We start from the raw sequence: 17,548 nt of genomic DNA, 5'->3' as shown, positions 1-17,548 counted from the left end.
ACTGCCTTTATAAAATGCAGTATAATGAAGTTGCAGTAACAACACTGCTTAGTCTGCAAAAGCTCCATATATCCATTGAAATGTCCATTAGGCATCCTTGGGGAGAGCGAGAGAGAGATGTAAAACTGTTCGGCGGCAGGAAGAAGTGCTGCAGGACAATCAATGAGCATGTCGGATTGCTGGTGCATTGACCTAATAAAACCACTTAAACATTTCATTTCTGGTTTAAATAAATTCTCAATCTACTGCACATCTTTCTAATAAAGGGGTTAATAAAAACCCGCGATTCCTTCAAATATCTGTACTTTGCGATTTTAATCCATCACTTGTATATTTCTGACTCCCTTTCTTAGCAATTTAATGAATGTCACCTCTTTGTAAAGAATTCCTCCCTGTGCCGTCAATCCAGTGCCAAAAGACATCGAGAGTAGGAACATAATTGCTCCTTTAGGACCTGTCCTAATTCCCTGCTGATGTTTCCAAACAAGATTTTTAAGAGATTTTTAAGCACAACATTAAGCTGACCCTGTATCTTCATTTGTTTAAATATGTATATAGTCTGGGAGGCTGGTTGGGAATGGGCCACATCCACCTTGATTGAGTTGACCTCATTAGCACTGACCCGCGCCCCCCCCCTTGGTAAGGCAACTCCCATCTTTTCATGTGTTGTATATTTATATCCAGTGATGAGCTGCCAAAATATTAACAACCGGTCCCCCCCCCTGCGGGGGGGTCGTGGCTCCCCCGTGGGGGGTGGGGTCATGCCCCATCCAACCCCTCATGTTCCTTGACACACACCCCACAGGACCCCTGACCCATCCCCCCCTTTCCCTGTCCCCTGACTGCCCCTTGCCACCCACCCAACCCAACCTCTCATTCTCGATGGCCCCCCAGGACCCCTACCCCATCCAACCACCCCTTCTCTGTCCCTGAGTGCCCCCACCACCTCATCCAACCCTGCTTTTTCCTGACTGCTCCCCGGGACCCTTGCCCCCATTCATTCACCCTGCCCTCTGACCGCCCTGGCCCCTATTCACCCCCCCCACAACCCACCCCCTCCCTGCCCCCTTACCACACTGCCTGGGGCCGGGACTGGGTCCACTCCGCCAGGACCATGACCGGTGCCGTGGGGCCCAACTCCCCGAGCCCGGTGGCACCAGAGCAGGCACCGCTCGGCCGGCAGCGGGGCCCGAGTTCCCGGGCCGGGGCCGGGACCAGAGCCGCTCGGCCGGAGCCGTGGGACCCGACTCCCCGGGCCGGGCCGGGGCCGAGCTGCTTGGCCGGAACCGCGGGACCCGACTCTCTGGGCCGGGTCGGGCTGGAGCCGTTCGGCTGGCAGCGGGGCCTGAATCCCCGGGCCGGCACCGGGGCCGAGCCGCTCGGCCGGAGCCGCGGGACCCGACTCTCCGGGCTGGCGCCGCTCGGTCGGAACTGCGGGGCCCGACTGCCGGGGCCGGGGCCGGAGCCGCTCGGCCGGAACCGCGGGACCCGACGCCCCGGGCCGGCTTGGGCTGGAGCCGCTCGGCCGGCAGCGGGGCTGGAGCCGTGGGGCCCAACTCCCCGGGCCGGCACCGGAGCCGGTGCCGCGGGTTCCGAGCTGGGCCGTTTCGGAGCCGCTCAGCCGGGACCAGACCGAGCCGGGGGTGCTTGGCCTGGACTGGGCTGGGGAGCTTGGCCGGGGCCAGGGGGAGCCGCTCAAAGTGGAGCTGGACTGGGCCACATGCGCCGTCCGCCCCGCCCGGCTTACCTGCCTGCTCCTCATTTCAGGCTTCCCGCGAACATCTGATTCGCGGGAAGCAGGGGAGGGGGAGGAGAAGGAGGGTGGAGCGTTCAGGGGAGAGGGGGAGGTGAGCTGGGGCTGCGGGCCAGGTGGACGGCTGCCCGAGCTTTGTTAAATTTAAAAACTTTTTAAAACCTGGTTGTTCTAGAACAACCGGTTCTAAAAAGGCTTCTAAATTTAATAACCGGTTCGCGCGAAGCGGCTGGAGCTCACCACTGTTTATATCTGCCTACTGTATTTTCACTCCATGCATCTGATGAAGTGGGTTATAGCCTATGAAAGCTTATACCCAAATAAATGTGTTAGTCTCTAAGGTGCCACAAGGACTCCTTGTTGTTTTTAATTAAAGCCCTGACACTAATCACTTTAAATGTAACTTGACAAGGAAAAGTGTTAGGATTGTCACTCTTTTATGTAAGCACTCTTGTACTGTCTGCTTCCTTCCCTCCAACCTTCAAGTTTGTTTTTGTGCTTGCTTTCTACATTAAATATTTGTTTTGTCTAAAGTCTTTCAGAAAAAACAAATAGAGAACAGATACATGAGTGATACTGGAGACATCACACCCACCCACCCACACCCCACCCTGACTCCCTTTAAGTCCAAAGCTTATAGTCCACATTTGGGATTGTCCAAGCAGTCTAACAGCAAAACTAAAGAAGGCCACACTTGGTATTTCTAAAGGCAAAAGAAGCAGACTTGTTTTTCCGTGCTGAAGAAAACATACGCCCCTCCACCCCCAACCTTTCACGCCTCCTGTATACATGTGAAAAGCCAAACATGACACAAAACCAGTTTTGTTTCCTTTGTAGGTCACCTTTATGTAGGTTAAAAATAAATCAGCTCTGTGGTATGTAAGAACAGCAATAAGTGCTTCAAGTTGTGTGTCCCTGTGGGTGCTCTGCTTCGGGTGCATTGTGGCCCCATGTGTCTTCGATCAAAGGCGTTTGGAAGGCTTGCAGAGGCACCTTACACATGCTTGTGCCCCACACCGAAGCTATATAAGGTTGAGTGGGCAGACTGCCCTCAGTTCCTTTTCCGTAACCTTGGTCTGAGCATTCAGAGTGCTCACTTCCATTGTCAGGCTTGCCGCGGCTAGCCTTTAGTTAAGTGAGGTTAGTGTTTAGTTAAATTTGTTTTCTAAAGAGGATTGCAATCTCTTGTTCTCTCTATTTCCCCCACTCCTCCTGGGAGGTTCTCTCTCTGAGGGGATGTGCCAGGATCACCTGGGTTCACATGTTGTCTTACTTGCCAGGAGGCTATCCTGGTCTGCAGGGGTTGGTCCTGGTGCATTTATTGCCTGGGGGACATGCACGTCCCTCAGAAGCGACCTTAAGAGCTGGGCCAGGATGAACCAGAAGATTAGGTTGGAATGCCTTATGATGGAGCAACCCCTTCGCCTGACCTCAGACCCAGCTCAGGGAACCCGCCCCCATACAATAGTCTCCCAGCGACCATAGTGCCCTGTCTACCTTGATGCTGCGTTCACCTAGACCTGTAAGGGAAAAGTCAGAAGGTGCTGGGAAAGTCTCTGAGAAAAGAAGTTTTAGTTCTCCTCAGAAATAGCCTACTTCAAAGAGATCTTAAGTCTCTGCAAAAATCAATCTGTCCAAGCCCTCAAGTTCTGGTCTGGATACCATTAAGACTCCAGGGTCCTCCTGTACCAATTACACTCCTAAGACTCGGAGTTCCTCTAGGAGCCATGACCCTCAGCATGCTTCGGTACCTAAGTCAGCGTCGGTACCATAAAAAGTGACGGGGGCAGCAGACAAGCAGCCTGCTTCTAACACGTTGGTACTGCTGGGCCTCCTGTTACTTTTTCTGGTAGCCCAAAAAGTGATTTCCCTCAGTTACCACAGAAGTCCAAGCAACTGCTTCAGCCCATGATAGCTTAGAAACAGTCAACATTGTTGGTACCATTGACCTGCCACTGCAAGGGACCTACTTCAGTACTGTTAATTCATCTGGTACTGCAGGAATTTAGATATTGGAAAGACCTATTTTTGTTGAATGAGCCAGAGCCTCCCCTCTTGATGGGTACCAAGCACTTTGGTAGCAACATCCACAGGCTCACTGGAATTACAGGTCTCTCTGGTACCACCTGATTCCCTACCATTCTCTGGCAGAGCTCCCCTGTTGGATGATGAGAAGCAACTTTCCTCGGTCTCTCACATCTTGGTGCAAGACCCTCCTACTTACCTTTTATATGAACTCTTTCCCTGGCACCTACAAGGAGAGGATTGACTCACAGGTAGGGGACAGATCTGAGTCCCCATCACTGGTATGAGCGGCCATGAATTCCACTCTGTATTCCTTATGGTCCCACTTAGTGGTCGTATTGCGACCCTTGGCGGGGGCTGCCTACTGGCAGCAGTTCTCAAGAGCCCCTAGCTTCTCTCATTGGGACTGCCAGTCTCCTACCCCATCTGTTCCTCCTTAACTACCTGAGCATCTGGAGGAAATCTTTGAAGAGCAACAGGCTGTAGCAGACAAGGAGGCCGCCCAAAAGACTAATTTTCCTCTTCTTCCCCAGATAAGGCCACAATGCCTTCCCCACCCTCTCTGGCCAATGACTTCAAATGGTTTCAGGACCTCACGAACTGGGTAGCAGATTCTTTGCAGATACCCCCCCCCCAAAGAAGTCGGAGAGTCACAACACAAACTATTGCACACTTGGCAGACAGCACTGTCTCCCCGAGTGGCCTTGCCCATTAACCAGGCCCTTCTGCCAAGACCATCTGGCAGACCTCAGCCACAGCACCATCTGTGTGCTGACAAAAAAAAGTATTCTGTCCCAGACCAACCAAGTATTATGTCTGAATTCCCCCCCCCCTCCCACATACCTAACTCCTTGAATGCTGAAGCTGAAAATGAACGTGAAAGATAGCCCCATGCTAAATCGACCCCATATGACCTCTTTGGCCATAAGAGCTATTCATCTGTGACCCTGCAGTTTGGAATAGCAAATTGTATTTTGCCCTATAAATTTGATAATCACACCGCCTATTTCAAGTCTCGTGTTTATTGAACACCTTCCAGCAGAACATCACAAACAGTTCCAGGCCGTCCTAGCCCAAAGGTTATAACTAGAACATTTTTATAAGCTGCTCTGGCTGCCACTGATGCTACAGCTCACTCCATCTCCACAGCAGTTGTCATGTGTTGGGCATCTTGGCTCCAGCTGTCTGGGATCCTTAGGGGCATCCAAAATATAGTTGAGGATCTTCCTCTTGATGTTTTGAAACTCTTTGCTGAGACCACCAATGAGTCATTTTACACTTTGAAATACTCCAGAGCCACCTTGCAATCTTCTGGGATTTATACATCTGCAAGTAAATGGAAATATAATAAATCCCAAACATCCCAGAGATCCTGCCCTGTCCAGTTTTCTGGTTTTGAAAGACCTTCGTAGCCATGTGGGAAGAAACGAGGGTTTCAGAGAGAGACCATGTACTACATCTCGTTCAACCATTCAACCTTCCTCATCAGAATTTTGATGGTCTGGTTGAGGGACTGAATCAGCCCTGGTTTTTGTATGTTCAGCTGCAACAGTTGACCTCCCTCCCTTTTGGGCCTCTCCCCACCACTTTCAGCTGGCGTGGGAGCAGCTTACATGAGACAAATGGGTCTTGAAGGTTATAACATTGGGTACTGTATTATCTAAACCAGTGTGATTGTAATGAAGTGTTTGGAAAACTCCATCTGAGATAACAGGATTTCTGCATATCACTTTCTATTAAAATGATGAACTTTCTGTGTGCTTGTATAATCCAGAAGGAGAAAGCTGGGCAGTAGAAGATGCACATTTCTGGGGGCAAGTCTGGGACTGGGAAATTGCTGGTGTTTCTCTGCAGTGTAAATCGAGAGTGGCTGGCCATAGACTCATACAGTATAGCTGGGAGTAATTTACATGCTGGAAGCTGTGTGTGAGCAGACCAGGAGTGGATGTACTCACAGTGAAGCAGTGTAAAAGGCACACCAGGTTGGAGAATTGAGGGGACACAGCTGTTCAGTGGTTCAGATTGTACCCTGAGTAATGTTACAGTGTGTTCAATCTTTGGGAGGAACATTGTAGTGTAGCTGCTTACACAGTCAGGTAGAAAGAACAGGAGTACTTGTGGCACATTAGAGACTAACAAATTTATTTGAGCATAAGCTTTTGTGGGCTACAGCCCATTTCATTGGATGCATAGAATGGAACATACAGTAAGAAGATATTTATACATACAGAGAACATGAAAAGGTGGAAGTAGCCATACCAACTGTAAGAGGCCAGTCAATTGAGATGAGCTATCATAAGCAGGAGGAAAAAAACAACTTTTGGAGTGATAATCGAGATGATCCATAGAAGGTGTGAGGATACTTAACATGGGGAAATAGATTCAGTTAGTGTAATGGCCCAACCATTCCCAGTCTCTGTTCAAACCTAAGTTAATTGTATCTAATTTGCATATTAATTCAAGTTCAGCAGTCTCTCTTTGGAGTCTGTTTTTGAAATTTTTTTTGTTGTAAAATTGCCACCTTCAAGTCTGCCACTGAGTGGTTAGAGAGGTTGAAGTGTTCTCCCACTGGTTTTTGAATGTTATGATTCCTGATGTCAGATTTGTGTCCATTTATTCTTTTGCATAGAGACTGTCCGGTTTGGCCAATGTACATGGCAGAGGGACATTGCTGGCAAATGATGGCATATATCACGTTGGTAGATGTGCAGGTGAACGAGCCCCTGATGGCGTGGCTGATGTGATTGGGTCCTATGGCAACTATCACATCAGCCACGCCATCAGGGGCTCGTTCACTCTTTCCCATGCTCCCCCCCGCCCCCGACACCGCCAACACACACTTATCAACCTCCTGGCTCCAGTCTGTACCTGTGGCATTCTGCTCCTCCCCGTCACAGTACAGTACAGCACTGTGGACTGTCAGTACCCACTACACTCAACACCCATACCTCTGCAGTTTAGCCCTGCTGAAGTACAGTATCCGCTGCACTGTACTCCAAAGGAGAAGATTGGATATTTTACCTGGACATACACAAATCTTTAACTGTCCTGGGACCTCACCTCCTCCTGGAACCCTCCTTTCCCCCACCCCCCTCAGTGCTGATGTGGGTTTTTTTTGGTTTGTCTCTCTCCTTCGGTGGTTGTTTTTGAATAAAATAATTGATCTGGTTTGAAAGCAATCTTTACTCTATTAACTGAAAGCAAACCGAGCCTTGAAAAGCAACAGGCAGTTTTCTTAAACCTTCATAGTGCATCGTCTGCACCAATCACAATCACCTCCTAGCATTACAAGCACTGCACTCCTGAACATAGCAACAAATATTAGTGGCTTTCAGCTTCAAATTGCTGACTCAAGTCATCGCTGATCCTTATGGCCCCACGCTGTGCTCCTCTAATAGCCCTGGTCTCCTGCTGTTCAAATTCAGGGTATGTCTACACTACGGGATTATTCCGATTTTACAGAAACCGGTATTTGGAAACAGATTGTATAAAGTCGAGTGCATGCGGCCACACTAAGCACATTAATACAGTGGTGTGTGTCCATTTACCGAGGCTAGCGTAGATTTCTGGAGCTTTGCACTGTGGGTAGCTATCCCATAGTTCCCGCAGTCTCCCCCGCCCATTGGAATTCTAGGTTGAGATCACAATGCATGATGGGGCAAAAACTGTGTCGCGAGTGATTCTGGGTAAATGTCGTCAGTCAATCCTCCCTCCGTGAAAGCAACGGCAGACAATCATTTCGCGTCCTTTTTCTCTGGATTGCCCTGGCAGACGCCATAGCACGGCAACCATGGAGCCCATTCAGACTTTTTTCACTGTCACCGTATGTCTACTGGATGCTGCTGGCAGACGCGGTACTACAGTGCTACACAGCAGCATTCACTTGCCTTTGCAAGTTAGCAGAGACTGTTACCAGTCCTATTGAACCGTCTGCTGCTGTCATGGGTGCTCCTGGCTGGCCTCGGTGAGGTCGGCTGGGGGCGCATGGACAAAAATGGGAATGACTCCCCAGGTCATTCCCTTCTTTACATTTTGTCTAAAGGTAGAGTCAATCCTGCCTAGAATATCAGGCAAGTGTACTAAAGAACCAGAGAGGCAAACAGCCACTCCGGGTCAGGGCCCCAGACATCCTGCAGACATGATGAGCTGCATGCCATTGTAGGGGGTGCCCCTGCAACAACCCCACCCGTTGCTTCCCTCCTCCCACACCCCTCCTGGGCTACCGTGGCAGTTATCCCCCCATTTGTGTGATGAAGCAATAAAGAATGCATGAATAAGAAACAACACCGACTTTATTGAGATAAAATGTGGGGGAGGCAGCATCCAGTTGCTATGATATTCCAGGAAGGACTGAATCTCCATTAGACATTAAAAGGGGGGGAGGAGCGCAGCCTCCAGCTGCTATGATATTCCGGGCAGGACTGAATCTCCAGGAGATAAAGCTTAAAGAAGGGAATGACCGGGAGTCATTCCCATTTTTGCCCAGGTGCCCCTGGCTGACCTCACCGAGGCCAGCCAGGAGCATTCACGGGATGATGACGACGAGTACCAGTCCTATTGCACTGTCTGCCATCAGGAAGGGAAAGCAATGGGATGCTGCTGTGTAACGCTGCAGCACTGCGTCTGCCAGCAGCATCTAGTAGACATACGGTGACATTGAAAAAAGGCGAGAAATGATTTTTTTCCCTTTTCTTTCACGGGAGGGGGGAGTTTGATGACATATACCCTGAACCACCTGCAACAATGTTTTTGACCCTTCAGGCTTTGGGAACTCAGCCAAGAATGCAAATTGATTTCAGAGACTGCGGGAACTGTGGGATAGCTCGAATCCTCAGTCCCCCCTCCCTCCCTCCATGAGCGTCCATTTGATTCTTTGGCTTTCCATTATGCTTGTCACGCAGCACTGTGTTGAGTTCCTGCTGTGGCCTCTGTCTATCATAGCCTTGGAGATTTTTTCAAATGCTTTGGCATTTTGTCTTTTGGAATGGAGTTCTGATGGAACAGATTCATCTCCCCATACAGAGATCAGAGTCAGTATCTCCCATACGGTCCATGCTGGAGCTGTTTTTTGATTCTGGGACTGCATGGTCACCTGTGCTGATCGGCGCTCCACACTGGGCAAACAGGAAATGAAATTCAAAAGTTTGCGGGGCTTTTCCTGCGAATGGTCTACCTGACCAGTGCATCCAAGTTCAGATTGCTGTCCAGAGCGGTCATAATGGTGCACTGTGGGATAGCGCCCGGAGGCCAATACCGTCGAATTGCGGCCACACTAACCCTAATCCGAAATGGCAATACCGATTTCAGCGAATTCGTCGGGGAGGATTACAGATACCGGTATTAAGAGCCCTTTATATCGGCTTTGTTGTGTGGACGGGTGCAGGGTTAATGCAGTTTAATGCTGCTAAATTTGATATAAACTCATAGTGTAGACCAGGCCACAGCCTCTAGGCATTGAACCTCAGTAGTCCAGCCCTGAGTGAAGCTTTCACCCTTCTCTTCACAAATATTATGGAGCATACAGCATGCGGCTATAAGCATAGGAATATTGTCATCAGCCAGGTCTAGCCTCCCCTAGAGCCATCACCAGCAGGCCTTTAAACAGCTGAAAGCACACTCAACAGTCGTTCTGCTCTTGCTCAGTCTCTTGTTGGAACTGCTCCTTGCTGCTGTCAGGGTGCCCCGTGTATGGCTTCATAAGCCACGGCATTAAGGAGTAGGTGGGGTCTCTCAGGATCACAATGGGCATTTCAATTTCCCCTATGGTGATCTGGTTCGGGAAGAAAGTCCTTGCTTGCAGCTTCCTGAACAGATCAATGTTCCAAAAGATGCGTGCGTCATGCACCTTTCCGGACCAGCCTGCGTTAATGTCCGTGAAATGCCCACGGTGATCCACAAGCATCTGGAGAACCATTGAGAGATACCCCTTCCGATTAATGTACTCGGTGGCTAGGTGGTCTGGTGCCAGAATTGCATGCCATCTATCGCCCCTCTGCAGTTAGGGAAGCCTATTTCTGCAAAGCCATCCACAAGGTCATGCACATTGCCCAGAGTCATGGTCTTTCGGAGCAGGATGCGATTAATGGCCCTGCACACTGCCGTCAACTCAAGTCCAATGGTCGACTTTCCCATTCCAAACTGATTAGTGACCGATTGGTAGCAGTCTGGAGTAGGCAGCTTTCACAGTGCAATCACCACACGCTTCTCCAATGGCAGGGCAGCTCTCATTCTCATGTCCTTTGCCCCAACCCTGCGGTGCATCTCATCACACAGTCCCGTGAATGTGGCTTTCCTCATCTGAAAGTTCTACAGCTACTGCTCGTCATCCCAGATGTGCATGATGAAGTGATCCCACCACTCAGTGCTTGTTTCCCAAGTCCAAAAGCAGCATTCCACTGTGGTCAGCACCTCTGTGAATACCACAAATAATCTTGTTGTACCTACTATGCGTGGTGAGATCAATGTCGAACTACTCTTGCCTTTGTAGTTTACGGAATAACTCCACTGCCCTTCATGACGTGTTGGTCAGAGTGACCTGCATACTGGTCAGCAGTTTGGGATCCATTCCTGCAGCCCAAAAGAGGCAGGGTATGCAGTACACAAACTGTTGAAAGATGGTGCCAAATGCGGATGGAAGTATAGGGATTTCTGGGATGCAAAGCAATGAATCATGGGGCATTGGGACAGGACCCAGGATGCCCCACGACCCCCTCCACCTTCTCACAACTTTTAGCGGAAGAAGAGAAAGAGCTGCTCTGTGGGATAGCTGCCCAGAGTGCACCACTCTGAATACCGCTGCAAGTGCCACAAGTATGAACACGCTATTGTGCAGGCAGCCGACAATGTGAACACACAACAGAGGTTTCCTTTCAGTGCTCTCTGAGCGGCGTTGTAACTGCTGGTGCTGTAACTCTGCTAGTGTAGACAGACCCTTAGAGTCTGAGCCAAATGCTATTAAAGTAAATGAGAACCTTAATGAGTAAAAAGGGTTTTAAGAACTGCTATACAAGATCAAATAATAATACTAGTGGCCCATCTAGTATTATTCTGTCTCTGGCAGGGACCAGTATCAGATATTCTAGAGAGTGGTTCAAGATGCCAACTGTGTAGTAGCCTATTCATAAGGAAAGATTCTTCCTAACCTCAGACAGTTGGTAATGGACTTCTGGCTTAGAGCATGATGACTTACACTGGATATAAATGTGTAAGGGGTCTAACAGCAGATGTTCTCATATATCCATATAAATGCCCAGTCACTTCTTAAATCCTACTAATCTCTTGGCTTCAGTATTCAAGGGCCTGATCTAGTTTATTTGCCTGAGACACACACTTTCATAAAACAACTTCCTCTTACCTACACTTTTTCAAGTAGCATTTGCATTATTCTTTAGTGGAGGTAATACTAGAATGTTTGGGTTTTTAGGCCAGAGCCATAATGTGTTTTGGCCCTAGAAAGGTGTGTTCCTTGTGTGAGCTCCAGTCTCTGTATCGAAATTCAAAATAAGCTAAACTTGGGATTGCAGAGTGGAGAAATTCTGTAGCTGACCTTGACTTTTTTTTCACGTGTGCAAAATGAGCAGATGAAAAGTAGTCTTCCTGTGAACCTGGCATGTGTTTAGAGGTCTTTAGCAGCTCTAGCTGTGTGTGTGCATATCTGCAGCTGCTGTCCGTCTGGTCTGTCTGACGCAAACATAATATTAATGTACATTTTAATTTGAAAGAACTCTTAGGACATTGTGCGGACAGTGAAGACCTTGTAGTGTCAGCCTCTCCCATTCAATGGGGGACAGTCTCAAGTTAGGTTTTTTGGAAAGTCAGTGTCTGAATATTATGCTGCAGATTGCTTTGTAAAAGCAACAGAAGCCCGTAGTGTTTTTGGTAGCAAAGAAATGGCTTAAAGCATTTGTCATTATAATTGTAAGAAATGTACTAGTTGGGTAACACACACGTTTAAGGATAAAGACTATACTTCTAAATCTGACTTCATGTGCTTTAGAGAGACAAGGTGGGTGAGGTAATAATTTTTTATTGGACCAACTTCTGTTGGTGTGTGAGAGAGAGAGAGAAGCTTTTGAGCTACACAGAGCTCTTCTTCAGGTCTGGGAAAGGTACTCGAGTGTCACAGCTAAATGCGAGGGGGAACAGATTGTTTAGCCTAAGTAGTTACCACATATTGTAAGGGACCATTTCAAGGTAGAGTGGCCCCTTAACACTTCTGCTGTCAGAGGACAAAATGAGAGGGGGGGTTACTGGGTTACAGATTGTTATAATAAGCCATAAATCCAATGTCTCTGTTCAATCCATGATTTTTTAGTGTCTAGCAGAGTTATGAATTTAAGCTCCCAGGCTCGTCTTCTGAAAGTGTGGTGCAGGTTTCCTTTGAGGATGAGGACTGATAGGTCAGACATAGTGATTGCTTTGTGAAAAGAGTTCACCTACTGGTGATAGGGTGTTTTTGTGTTTTATCATTTTTCAGGTGCTCTGTCAGTTAAGTTGTATGTGATGTCTTTTATGGAGTTGAATAGAACAGAGGGACCCGCTACTTTCCGCCTCATATATCTTAATTAGCAGAACTCAGCTTTGGAGAATATTGAGGCATATAGTTGAATAACAGTAACAAATAAACTACAGGTGGTTCAAATCCAGGAGCATAGATCTAAAGGCCTGGGAGCCTGCTGCCAAGCATAGAGGATTCCCCAGGGCATCTTCTCCCGAAGGTGCTTACTAACAATCATTGTTGGGCCTCGTATTATTGCTTCCTCAAGTCCCCTTTCTTTTCCTGGCATTGGAGCGCCCTTCGGTTAGTTTTTATTCATTTCCAATTCTTGTAATTATTGTACATGATCCTGGTTTTTAATGTTATGCAGGGCCCCAAGCACCTTGCCCAGCAGGTGCTTCAGAAATAAAATTATTATGGTTCTTGGCAGAGGCAGAGCTCTGTGTGGTGCTTCCACAGCAGCTGCCTGCATTATGCCTGACTCAATTAATCCTCCTTTTATGGTAAGTAAATGGATTCTTCAATTTAAAAACCAAAAAGACAATTTAGAATTCTCCAGTAAGTTACAAACCATGATCTGGGCTGGAACCTCTGAGTGGTGTCCATCTAAAACAATTTGTTCTTAACGTCTGTAAATCGGTGTTCTGAAGAATGGGTAGTTGGGGCCGATTCAGAGTGCTTGATTCTCCACCACCTTCCATCATGTGCGACCACCTAAATCTGTTCAAAGTGGGTGTAAAATGCCGCCAGTCCAGCATGGTTGCATTTTTACATCCACTGTGCACAGATGTAAATGATTACCCAAAGGTGCAAGGCAGAGGTGACTCACCCTGGAGAACAGCTTTCTGGTGTAATGTAGGAAGGAGGAACAGGTGGCAGCAGTGCCAGGGTTGAGGCAGAGGCATATCTCTCCCCCTTCCCTGTTTCTGGCCCCTTGGGAGATTCTATGCGTGGGGGGCAGGGGCGGAGGGATTAACAGAAGGTTGTGGCCTTCTCCTTACTGTAGGAGCACAAGTGGGCTAGGAGCAGCTCTGGGGAAAGATTACACAAAGAAAAACTGTTTTTATGTAAGCTGGGCTGTGATGTGCAATGCATTTACCAGTTTGTTCCATGGCTGCTTAGTTTGAGAGAAAATACAGGGAGATTATATAGTGATTCTAGGCAGTGCAGTGATGCATTATACAGTTTTGGGAGTGGGAGAGCCAGAAAACTGTATGGTTGGGCTGCGTCCTGGAGTTTACATGAAGGATCATTCTTGTGTTCATTGCAACAGAATATTGTCTGTTCTCTGTCATGGGAGATGCTACCTGATGGGCCTAGAAACTCAGGAGATTGTTTTCTGGAGCCTATGCTAACTCCACTTGGATGGGGAAGGATAGTGATGTGAGACAGGTTTGTTAGGAATGGTCCCTGAGGGGGCTCGTGAGCTCAGCCAGGCACCTGTCAGTTGAATTGGATTAGTGGATTAATGACACTGTTAGGATCTAAGTCTGCCTAGGATTACATAAAACCTGTACAGGGACATCAGGATAAACTGGGATATGTTGAGAGGGCGTCGAGAATAAGCAAATTGCCGTTCAAAAAGATATTCTTGGGATGTTTGAAAGAAAGCTGGGTAAATGAATGTACTTCAGCGCATATTACATACTTCAGTGGAGGAGAAGGGAGCTGATGGTCATGTCACAGCATGGGCCAGAAGAGCTGAGCTAGCTTTGAACCAATATCTTTGAGCTCATATTCTAAGTGGACTATGGAAAGCAGAATAAGAGGATCTGGTTCCCTGTTGCCTTCCACCATGTACAGTTGTTTACTCCAGTGTAGTGCAAGTGCAACATGGATGTTAAATGTGAATATTCTGATCTGGTGGCATTTTATGGTTGGTTTGTGAAAGAGCTTTAAGGACTTTACGTTGCTCAAAGTGCAGAAACTGTCAGAAATCTTCATGAGGAGAAAGGTGTTGAATTGGAGCCGGTTTTTGGGTCAGAACCCTCTCCAATTCTAATGGCTAAAATGAAAATGCTTCCTAACATTGTAAGAATGTAGATCTGTACCTGGACTCCACAGTTCAGCATCACTTCTAATCGTAGAAGGGAAAAATGTTGGAACAGGTTTATAATCTGATAACCACAAACTAACCTGCTTCTTTTGATGGGGAGTCTCTCTTGTGGAGAGGAGGAAAGGAGGGGCAGATGGCATGTTCCAGGGGACAGGGCACCACAATGGGAGTCTGGAGATCTGTTCCCCTCTCTGCCATTAACTTGCTTTGTGACCTTGCTCAAAACACTTCATCTCTCTCTGTTTACACCACTCTGAAATGAGGCTATGGATAAGTGCTACCCATTTGCAAAGATTGTTGTTCTAGAGCAGGGGTTCTCAAACGGGGTTGTGAGGATATTAGCTAGGGGGTCATGAACCGTCAGCCTCCATCCCCAAGCCCTGCTTTCCCTCCAGCATTTATAATGGTGTTAATTAAAAACACTTTTTATATGTTTTATTAGGGGGGTCGCACTCAGAGGCTTGCTGTGTGAAAGGGGTCACCAGTACAAAAGTTTGAGAACCACTGTTCTAGAGGTATTACCCTCTTGGAAAAACCATATAGGGCTGAATGGAAATGAAACTAATAGTTCTATAGAAATTCTTGGTGTAGGTGAGAGTCCAAAAAAGTCTATAGCAGAGAGAACTTTTTCTATAGACTGCTTTAAAAACTCCCCAGAAGAGTTATTCTCAAGGTGACAGGTATTGACAAGTGCTGAAGGAATATCAACTGTTTCCTTCCCTGCAGTAATTTCTTCTATTTTGTCTCACATCTATTTGATTGACAGCTAATATGCCTTGCACTGATCCTGGAATACTGAATCAACAAAAATGACAGGACAAAAGAATATGTGGAGTTCTTAACAGAAGTCATAAGTATTAGATGGAAAAGCCATATTGCTTGCCATAGGTGGTCTCAAGAGCGCCGCCAGCTTTTTTGGCGCCCTAGGTGGCGGAAGGTCCCGCCCCCAAAATGGCGCCCCTGACAGAGGCGGCAGAAGGTCCCGCCCCTGAAATACTGCCGATGACCGGGGCGGCCGGAGATCCCCGCCGCCCCCAAAACGGTCGCCTAATGGGTTGCGCCGGACCTGGGTGGCCTGTGTGTATTTTCTCTTCCGTTTAAACAGATCAATTTCCACAGGTTGCTTCACAGTTATGAAGCAATTCAGTTAATTAACATTTTCAGTCAGAATGATCCTTTAGGACAAAGACACACTTATAACTGTAATGCACTTGGGAATATGAGCATTTTCCTGCCTCATACAGAGTTTGGTGCTCCATGGAATGTGGTGTAACTGGAAAAAATGACGCTCTCAGATTTTCCATGTACAAAGACATCCAGAACCTCAACATCTCAAAGCAAAACTCAGCCAAACTGCTCAGTTTGACCTGGCTTCGGGTGTCAGCCAGTGTGGGGGGCCAAGGTGGTCTTAGTACTCTGGAAGCCATTCAGGGAAACTGAGCAAATTTAACAAAACTATTGGGCTTGAAATGAGCTGAATTGCGCAGCTCTAATTGAAAATGGATGACCTGTTTCTGGGAGTTTGTTATGATAATGACCTTTGAAAGCTTGTTCAAACTGTTTTCATTGCACTCAGACAGGAATGTTGTGTTCTTTGCCCAATCCCTTAAAACCTTTTGTTTTAGCTACTGGCAGCTTAAAATTTTTGGGGATGATATTTGGGGGTGAGGGTGAAATCAGGGATGGGCCTGAGCCAAAACCTTAACTCTGAACATCCTGAACTTCAGGAAGTGGGGTTTGGAATCCAGCTTACTTCTACAAATGGCTCCTATCTCTATTGGGATCTGAATAAAACCCCAGAGCTGAGTATCCTGTAAGTGTGTGCCTGTCTGTGTCCAAAATCCTGCAGAGGAACATTGCTGATCTCCGAGAAGGGTTCTGAATCCTGCTTTAAACTCTGGGGTTTAGGCTGGCCCCTAATAAAAATGGCCCAGCCACTCAACTGTGTTCAGTCAAATGTTAACTTTCTTCAAGCAGATCAGATTATAGGTCCAGCCAATACTGTAAATAACACTGACCCATTGGTTAGGCTGCCCAGCCCATTTTCGGGCATTTCTAAAGCCTGGTCTACACACTTTTTTTGGTTAGGAGTGTGATTTTTTTTTTGGTTTAAATAGAGGAATAGTGCACAGGTGTAACTTATTGAAACTTAGCATACAATCTTGTTGATGATCCACAAGCAAGAGTACAATCCTGCTCACTCTCTCACATATTCTGACTCTGTAGGTCTATATGGAGTAAAAAAAGCAGGAATTTTATTTATTTATTTATTTATTTTTAGGGGCCAGCAGATGAGCCTCAGTGTACTTGGAATCTTCTGTTGAGGTAAGAAGGTGCCATTTCTACAGAGTCACTCTTTTCAGAATAGAACCGTCTTTAAAAGATATAATTCCAAAAAGGAAGTGTGTGTATATGGGGGGGTGGGGGGGAGAGAAGAATGTGGAGCAGAACCTAATACAAAATGGAATAAACATCTGAATGATAATGTACAAGTCTTTCACGTGATTCTCCAAAATCCTGTCCTCTGCTGGTTGGCATGTTATTGCTGGCCTTGATTAAGTGTGATTGTGTTTCCTTCTGGTGATTGCATCTTACGTGGGAGATTAGACCTGGGAAGGGAGAGGAAGAGAGACAGAAAATGAGAGGCGAGATGGAGAGCTTGACTTTTTCTACTACTTGTATAGTCACTTACACTTGAATGGATGTACAGTTGTACCAGAGCAAAATGGTTGTTACACCCACATTGCACAGGTATAAATGACTACTCAAGAAGTGAGGTAGTGTGGAATTCTATCCAGGGGAATACAGGGCAAGAATGGATTTGTGATGCCTTCGTTCTGTGCAACCGAAAGTATAGACTTGCCTTTTCTCTGTTGTTTGTTATTGTTTGCAAACCCTCTCACATCTCTGGATATTCAGCCTTATCAAGCTGATGTTTAAGATCATAAGCATGCAAAGATGCATCTGCATCTGACGGCTACTAACAAAAAATGGTCTGAGAGAAGAGATGAACTTTTCTTCCCTTTCTTTGTCTCTGCCATGTTTCCTTCCAGATGGTCTCATCTGGGAAGCTCCTGGGGCTGAAAGCTTATGTTGAGGAAGAACCGTATGCATATGGAAGAAACTCCAGATAACAGGCGTATAACTACTCAGGCTCATCTTCATATGCAGCATTACTGTGTGCTACTGTCACACAAGCTTTTGTGCTTAGGGCTTT

At 47.1% G+C, this 17,548-nt stretch overlaps 1 protein-coding gene across 6 annotated transcripts in view; it reads left to right on the top strand.

Moving 5' to 3' along the window:
• PAK1 (p21 (RAC1) activated kinase 1) overlaps positions 1-17,548 on the top strand; it is a 108,789-nt gene that overhangs the window by 11,308 nt on the left and 79,933 nt on the right. For 3 of the 6 annotated variants that reach the window (XM_039514883.1, XM_039514893.1, XM_039514864.1), the window contains exon 2: positions 16,613-16,656. The exons of the other annotated variants lie outside the window; for them this stretch is intronic. The gene's annotated coding sequence lies outside the window, so the exon portion shown is untranslated. The remainder of the gene's footprint in view (positions 1-16,612; positions 16,657-17,548) is intronic. 6 annotated transcript variants of the gene reach the window in all.

Source organism: Mauremys reevesii, linkage group 1, assembly GCF_016161935.1.
Source record: "Mauremys reevesii isolate NIE-2019 linkage group 1, ASM1616193v1, whole genome shotgun sequence".
Lineage (NCBI taxonomy): Eukaryota > Metazoa > Chordata > Testudines > Geoemydidae > Mauremys > Mauremys reevesii.
The sequence above is the reverse complement of the archived record's forward strand: the minus strand, read 5'-3'. Positions and strand labels throughout refer to the sequence as shown.